Consider the following 8,081-nt stretch of genomic DNA (forward strand, 5'->3'; position numbering starts at 1 on the left):
GGGTGACCTTGTGCTTCGCCCGCTGCAGCTCACGCAGGAAACCGCAGCCCTGGGAGAGTTGCCCTGAGCCCCAGAGCAGGGGGACCCTGTGCTTGCAGGGTGCTTATTTTCTTATTTTGTATATAACTGGTCTGGACTCACTTATCAGACTATCTATCTACCTGCCTTTCTCTCTGCCCGCCGTGGAGTTTGCTCCTTGCACCCGGACCTTGCCGCTGCAGAGGGTGCGTTGGCACAGCGCTCGGTGCTGAGCCCGAAGCCCACCTGAAGGAGCCCAGGTCAGTTCTCTGACTCCCTTTCCCTGCCCGTAAGGTGGGAATAACAGCTGGGAAGGGGCTCCCACACAGCAATACAGGTGATATCTTCCAAACACGGGGTACAGCCTGGTGCAAGCCTGTATCTGAATCCTGCTGGCTCTGTTTTGTGCTGTATCCAGCATCTCCCAGTATACACCAGTGTCCAAAAGTACATGAAAGGGCTACGCAGATGTTGCTGGGGCCAGGGAGCCCCAGACCTGCATGGAAGCACCCCCACTGCTGCTTGCAGCATAGAGAGGCTCTGGGTCACAGCCCGGGGAGCTCACATCCCAAAGCAAAACCCCTTTAAAATGTAAACAAATCTCTTCCACCCAAATAAATAAGTATTTCTGACCGAGGGGAAAAAAAAAAAGAAAAAAAAAAAAAAAGCTCACCTAGCTCCTGTTGCTATTTTTTCAGTTGCTACACAAACAGTTTTATTTCTGGCTCGCGCCGCATGCCAGGTCCCAGCCTGCTGCAATGCAATCTCGTGTGGTTGGTTTAAGCACGCCGGGGTGGATGCAGCAGTTTCAGGGCAAAGCCCTTCCAGCGTGGCCCCAGCAGCTGCTTGGCCTGACCCCAGGCGCTTTTAGCCTCTTGCTCAGTGGCCCAAGTGTTTTTCCACCACGTGCAGAAGCCCAGATAAAGTCCTGTCAGCACCCCGCTGCCCCCAGCACCGGGGCGAAGGCGAGGGCTGGGCCAGTGGGGTGCGAGGCTTGAGGGGACCCACCACCAGCCTCTTGTATCGCCCCCCCTGCCCTGGCTGTGCCAGAGTGGGGGCTGCGGGGGTCCCTGCACCCCAGCTGTGGCTCCTTGCATCAGTGCTGACCCTCAGCCTAAGCAGCTCCTTGGCCGCTCCGTGCCTTGCGCAGAGGCATCACTCCCAGCCTTTCTCAGCCACCGGTCTGTGGGTTCAGGAGCTCACACAATTCATATTTTCTCACAGGTTGCACCCCCCCCCCCCCTTTCCCCGCTCCCTGCAGGCAGTGCTCCATGCTTACACACCTGAGTGCCTGGGGTTCAAGGAGACCCAGCTGCTGATTATTGGCAATTAATACCATTAATTGCCATGGGAGAAGCATCCCTCCAGCTGTGCTGGCCCTTCCTCCTTGCAGGGAGCAGCTGTGCTGCTGCAGGGCTGAGGATGGAGCATCTGCTTGTTCTGCAGCCCGGCCCTGTGAGCTCTGCGGTGCTTTGCTTTGGGCTCTGCTTGCAGCTAAGTTGGGCTCCCCACAACAAGCCTTCTGCAGGTGAAAACTGGGCAGTGGGGTGTAAAAAGCTGTTCGCTCTAAGATGCAGAACTGCCTGGGTTTGTGTGGAAGGAAACCTGCAGAGAGCAGTTGCTGTTGTGTACGTGGGGCGTTTTTAGGTTATAGCTGGGTAGTGCTGCCTTTGCTTGCTGTACAAAGCACCTGGAGAGGCTGTGTTGAGACACAGAGGGCAAACTTTGCCCCCAGGAGCCTGTGCTCGCGTTAGAGCAAGCACTGGGCTGAGAGGTGGTGGTGGGAGCAGAAAGAGCCATCCCAGTGCAGCTGTCCTGTTAGCAGGGGCTGAGCTGGGAGCATTTTCAGGGCCCCTGCTAGCACTCGGTGACCTAGAGGCACTGGTGCAAATCATCTCCTCCAGCTCGTGTGGGCCCTTCAGGACAGCCCAGGGAAGAGGGCAGCGATGTGTGGGCTGCATATGTCCCTCTGGATTAGGGCCAGCTCAGGAGCTGCTTATGCTAAGGGAGCTAATCTCTGTAATCTTGTCACACAAATGCCTCCTCCCTGCTGGCAGTCCAGCAGGGATTTGGGTTGGATGTGGATGCCAGCAGATGTAAGTGCACTGGGAGGCAACACGGAGGGGGCACATCTGGGGCTTGTGGGGACCCTGCCAGGCTGGGTTCAGCTCGGGCTGGTGTGCAGACCCCTCTCCTGCGCCTTGCTCTGGGCTCTCGCCCTGTTGTCTCCCCGGAGCGTGGGAAGAGCTGCTGTCCAGGGCAATGTGCCTCAGGGTGCTCAGTTTGAGTCCCTTTGCCCCAGCCTGGTGCCGGTAACCCCTGTGTGCTGCTCTGCCTCTGGCCTTGCGCCCATCCCGTGTCCTTTCCTAGTTTATCCCATGTTTCTCACCCTTCCTGCTGGCGCCTGTAAGGGCATCCCTGAGTCCCTGCGAAATCCTGCGGTGTGTCCTGTGGCTCACCCGCCCTTGGCTGACAGGCTCAAGGTTGGGGAAACACTGGGGACACTGTCTGTCCATCTCTGGGTCTGGTTTAGCTGCTTTCCTTCTGTCGGGCCTCTGACGATCTTTCCAGATCACAGCTATTGCTGGCTGAGCCCCTGCAAGAGGTCCCTGTGCTGTGCAGGAGTGTGTGGTCCCTTCTGACCTCAAAAGCCTGACCTGCTCCAGTGCCACCTCTTGCTGATGAGGAGCTGAGTCTGTTCAAGTTCATCCGAGTTATTTCGCACTCAAAGAGGAGCCTCTGGGCTGCCTATCTCTGCTCTGGAGCTGCCAGTTAAATTGTACATAGTGATGAGTGATGTGGAGGCATGAGACAGGATCTGCCTTCCCACCCTGTCATCGGGGCAGCGGGTGGCAGAGCAGACGGCTCTGTCCTACAAAACGCGACATGCATGGCTGGAGAACCCCCAGGACCACAGGGGCCATGCATGGACCCAGTTGCTGCAGAGAACTGGGTGCCTCTCAGATAGGATCCCGGTACATGACCCGTTTTTATTGAAAAGATCAGAGACTCTTGGTCTGATTGCTGAGCTGAAATCCCATCCCCTCACCATAGTGGCATTGCTGTGGATTTTCTTTGAAAATAAATAAAATATGCCTTTAGAAAAAGTGAGGTGAGGGCTAGGGTGAGATGCTGATGGCTCTTTGCTCTGAGGCCGTGGGGCTGCTTTGCCACTCAGATATGTTTTAGGCAAAAATATTTGCTTGCAAGGTCTGTGTTCCCTTGTGTGGGATCTGTGGTTTTGCTTGTCAGTTGGACTGTGTCCCTTTCAAAGCAAATTATTTTAGAAGATATATATTCCTGTGTTTCTGAGTAGTGGTTTTTATGACTGGGAGTGAAGGAAGTACGTTTGGCATCATCTTGTGGGCAATGAATCAGGATACAATTTCCAGGTGGAAAAATCACCCTGTGTTGAGAAAAGCAGCGTAATGGGTCAGCACTGGGGGCTTTGGTGTGTTTTTAACGTGCTCCACCCTTGGCCTAGACGCTCCCCGAGGCAGTGGGGATGCTGCTGGAGGTGGACGCATGTAAGATGCACCCATGGCACGAAGATCTGCCCCTCGTGTCTCGCTGAGCGCTGCTCCGGAGCTCAGCACCCGCGGCGTGTGCATCCTCCCCTGCACCGTGTGTAGGGGCAGCCAGCTGGCCAGGGGAGGGGAGGAAAATCCTCATCCCCATCAATCAGACAGATATAATCCTGACCAATGTTTCCTGACGTGTCTTGCAATTATGGGCTCTGTGTGTCAGCTAGAGTATGTCCAGCGGGAAGGGTTTGCGGAGCTGTCCCACTCGGGCATGCGAGCAACGCCGGAGCCTGCCGGGTGCTAATCTGCCCAGGGGAAGCCCAACACTGGAGCTGTCGCCTCTCTCCACCATATGCCAAGGGGCATTTCTCCTCCTTCTCCCGCAGAAGAGTGGTGTCAGCAGGGAATGTCCCTGGCAAGGGACTGATACTGCCAGCCAGAAACATCCCCCAGAGGGTCTCTGCCTAAATGGTGTTGCTCAGGCTTGTCTCGAGATGAGCAGCTAAAGGGTGAAGTGGAGAAAATTCACGGTGGTTTGTTGGATAATAAATCCAAGTTATAATAGCTCCTTTCATCCTAAAAGATCCCACAGTGCTTTATAAATAGATTTGCAAACCATGCACAAGGATCACCTCCAAACACTGAGACGCAGCCGGTTCCTGGGAGAGCGGAGCAGCTGGTGGGAGCAGAGCTGGAGCTCCCGGAGCGGTGCAGAGCATCCCGGAGAGCTGGGCTGGGGGCACAGCGGGCGGCCCCTCGCACCCCCGGCTCATCTCCCTTCCCCACACACAAGTGTGCTGCGCTCCCTTCGCGTGGGAAAAATCCTGCCACGCCGCACTTCCAGTGCTGCCTCCTGTCCTTGTTCCCATCCTCCCGTTGCTTTACAAACGACATTAATAGCTGTAATGGGGATTAACAACATCTTTTCAATTCTATTACCCCTATCCGAAAAGCATGCAGGATTATTTAAAGGTATTACCAGTTTTGAAGGGGGATGGCTTTTCACCAGCCTGGTACTCTACCCAGGGAGAACAGGATGCGTACAACCTTAATGATCGTTACCCTAATCTTCATGGTCTATTTTTCCTGGTAACTCTGCTATAATCAAATAACAATTAGTTTATTACTTGCTAGGGAAAGTGGTTAACTAAGCCTGCTGCCGGGCATTGCTTTTCTCCCTAATGGAGACGGGATTGGAAAGGGAAAAATCGTTTCCATTTGCATCCGGATGAAATTTTATCTTGACCGAGGAGTGGAGGTCACTGCTGCTGGGTTTGGTGTTTGTAGCCTTGGGGGGGGAGGGTGTCTGAGCGTTTTTTGTTTGTTGTTTTTCTATTTTTTTTTTTTTTGGTGGGTTATTTATCCCACCCTGCACCAGGCACCCTAAACCCCCGGCTTGTCCCGTACCCCCTGCACGTTGCAAAGCGACCCCCGCTGGGGGTGGGCAGACACCTTCCCCCCCACCCCGGGCTGGCGGGAGGAGAGGCGGCGGATGGATGGACCCCCACCCCCCTCGGCGTGCGGGAGCGGCGGATAGATGCCCCCTCCCCCCCTCCGATGGGGGCAGCGGCGGATGGATGGACACCCCCCCCCCCCTCGGCGTGCGGGAGCGGCGGATGGAGGGAGCCGGCGGGCGGGAGGTGCCGGGGCTCGACCCCCCCCCCCCGCCCCGGGGCGGGCAGCGGCTGCGCGGGGGCCGGGGGCCACCTGGTGGCGGCTCGGCCGCGGTGGCACCGGGGTGTCTGCGGCCCGGGGTGACCCCCGCAGCCGGGACGCGGGTGTGCCGGGGCAGGGTGGGCTGCCCCTGCCCGCTTCTGGGCTTCCCAGTTCGGGAAGCTACTGGGAACGGGCTGGCTGGGGCTGGGAGGATGATGAGGGGCCTGGAGCATCTCCAGTATGAGGAAGGACTGGGAGAGCTGGGCCTGGTGAGCCGGGAGAGGGCTGCGAGGGGATCCGCGCTCAGCTCTGGGGCATGAGGACACGGACCTGCTGGGGCGAGCCCAGAGGAGGCCACGGAGATGGGCAGGGGGCTGGAGCCCCTCCGCTGTGGGGACAGGCTGGGGATGGGGTTCTTCAGCCTGGGGCAGGGAAGGCTCCGGGGAGACCCTGGAGCAGCTCCCAGTGCCTGAAGGGGCAGACGAGAAAGCTGGGGAGGGGCTTTGGGCAAGGGTGTGTAGTGAGAGGACAGGGGGGAATGGCTTTAAGCTGAAAGAGGGGAGATTTAGATGAGATATTAGAAAGAAATTCTTCCCTGTGAGGGCGGTGAGGTGCTGGCACAGGGTGCCCAGAGCCACTGTGGGTGCCCCATCCCTGCAAGGGTTCAGGACCAGGTTGGACGGGGCTGGGAGCAGCCCGGGCTGGTGGCAGGTGTCCCTGCCCATGGCAGGGGGTGGCACTGGGTGGTCTCTAGGGTCCCTTCCAACCCAAACCGGTGGGTGACTCTATGATCTTATCAATGACTACAAATACCTTAAGGGTGAGCAGCAGGAGGATGGGGCCAGGCTCTTTTCAGTGGTGCCCAGCAACAGGACCAGGGGCAACGGGCACAACCTGCGGCACAGGAGGTTCCCTCTGAATCTGAGGACAAAGTTCCTTACGATGAGGGTGCCGGCACTCTGGGACGGGCTGCCCAGGGGGGCAGTGGGGTCTCCTTCTCTGGAGGCATCCAAACCTGCCTGGACTGTGTGCAGCCTGCCCTGGGAGAGCCTGCCCTGGTGGGGGGTGCACTCGGTGATCTCCAGGGGGTCCCTGCCCACCCCGAGTCTGGGATCTGTAACAGAGGCAGGGCCCTCGCCTCCCAGGAGTAACCACGGAGGTTTCCATGGGAAACCTGGGAACTGGAGCTCCCAAGGGGCCTCCTCTGGAGCCTGTTTATCTTTGAAATGGCGAAGGGTCGGGTTACAAAGCAAATACGAGTGAAACGAGAGGAAACAGTAGCGAAATGGGTCAACCATTTCCTTTTGACCAGGTTCCTCTATAAAGGAAAACTTGGGCTTAAAGGCTCATTTCCCCAGCGTGTGGAGATGAGCCGGAGTACGGGTGCCGAAGGCTGGGAAAACCCCGCAGAGCAGCTTCCGAACATCTCTGATCCGGGATCTGTTGTCACAGGGTACGCTGGATGTGACCCCCAAAGTCTCTTGTTTATTGGGGTGAAGAATGCAGGATGAGATTCTGGGAGATGCTGCAGGTCCCAGAATTAATCCACTTTCCCAGCAGGAAACCTTCTGGCCATCAACGCTTACACCGCGATGTGCCGGGAGCCGAAGGGCTCCTGCCGCTCTGCCGGTTTTCTGGGGAAACTCGGGTCCTGCAGCGAGAGGCACCAGCAACTCGACAAGAGTTTTATTTATAAAGCTGCCAGCGCCTGGTGTAGGTTTACTCACCCTCCCATCTGGTGACTATCGCTGCCACCTCCTGACAGACGCTCTGTCTCTTGCTGCTAATGACGTACTTTGATTAGCTGGATCTGCTGCTCCACCCCAGCTATTGATCAGTCACTGGTTTAAAAGTGTCTTTTTAAAGAGCGTGAGTGGTTTTATTGGCTTGATTAAAAAAAATCTGAGGGGGTCTTACTGATTACTGGAGGTGCTGGGATGGCAGACAGGGACCAGCTGCTCCCTGCTCTGCTGCTTGCGGCTCTGCTGGTCTGTAGGGACTGGTGGAGATGGTGGCTTGCCCTTCTCTGTCCTGTTCCTTTCAGGCTCTGGATTCTCCTTTCTCATGGTAGACACTGCTTATTGAGGACCTGATGTGGGTCTTGTGTACCGTGGGCCTGGTGTTCCCTCTCCTGCATGTTGTACTGATTTTATTTTACTATTGCTTTCATTTGGTTGCAAATAGAAGAGGGAAGTCCCGCTTCCATGGCTTGCTCTGTCCTTGTGACACCAGAAACTGCTGACATGGGTGCAGATGGAGGTTGCGGTCACTGACCGGGACCCTTCCATCAGTGCATCTCAGGGGCTTCCAGAGCTCCTCATGGTTCACAGCAAGAGCAGAGCCTGTGCCTGCCTTGTGGCTGGGGCTGCTTGTCACCTTGCAAGCCACCAAGTGTCCTGCTGCTCGGCTGTGCCACGGGAGGTGGGCTTGTGTGCGCGGCTGGATGTGCACCAGGCTGGGCCGCAGGGGGTCCCTGGGCTCTGCCCTTCGCTCCCGAGATGGCTTCGGGGCACGCGTCCTCATCTCCCTTCCCCAGGGCGGACTCCCCGCCGGTTGTGGGACAGCTGGGTGGGAGAGGGATGAATGTCAAAAAACAAGTGTCCTTTACTTAGAAAAGGGGGATTATCAGTGACAAGCAGGCTGGGATTTTCATGTCGATAAATGAAAAGTCTTGATTTCCCATTGTGTTCCGGCTGAAAAAACGTTCATTGGATTTTTGCTGGATGTGGGGGCGCGTTGCACCTCGGCACAGATCCCCTCTCAGCCCACCGGTGTCTTTGTGGGGTTCTGAGTGTGGAAATGGGGGTTGATCTGTTACCCTCGGGATGGTCTTTATTCCTTCTGGACCCGCTCCTGCTCCCTGCCTTGGCCCCGGTGCTCTGG

Source organism: Falco rusticolus, chromosome 17 (genome assembly GCF_015220075.1).
Source record: "Falco rusticolus isolate bFalRus1 chromosome 17, bFalRus1.pri, whole genome shotgun sequence".
Classification (NCBI taxonomy): Eukaryota; Metazoa; Chordata; class Aves; order Falconiformes; family Falconidae; genus Falco; species Falco rusticolus.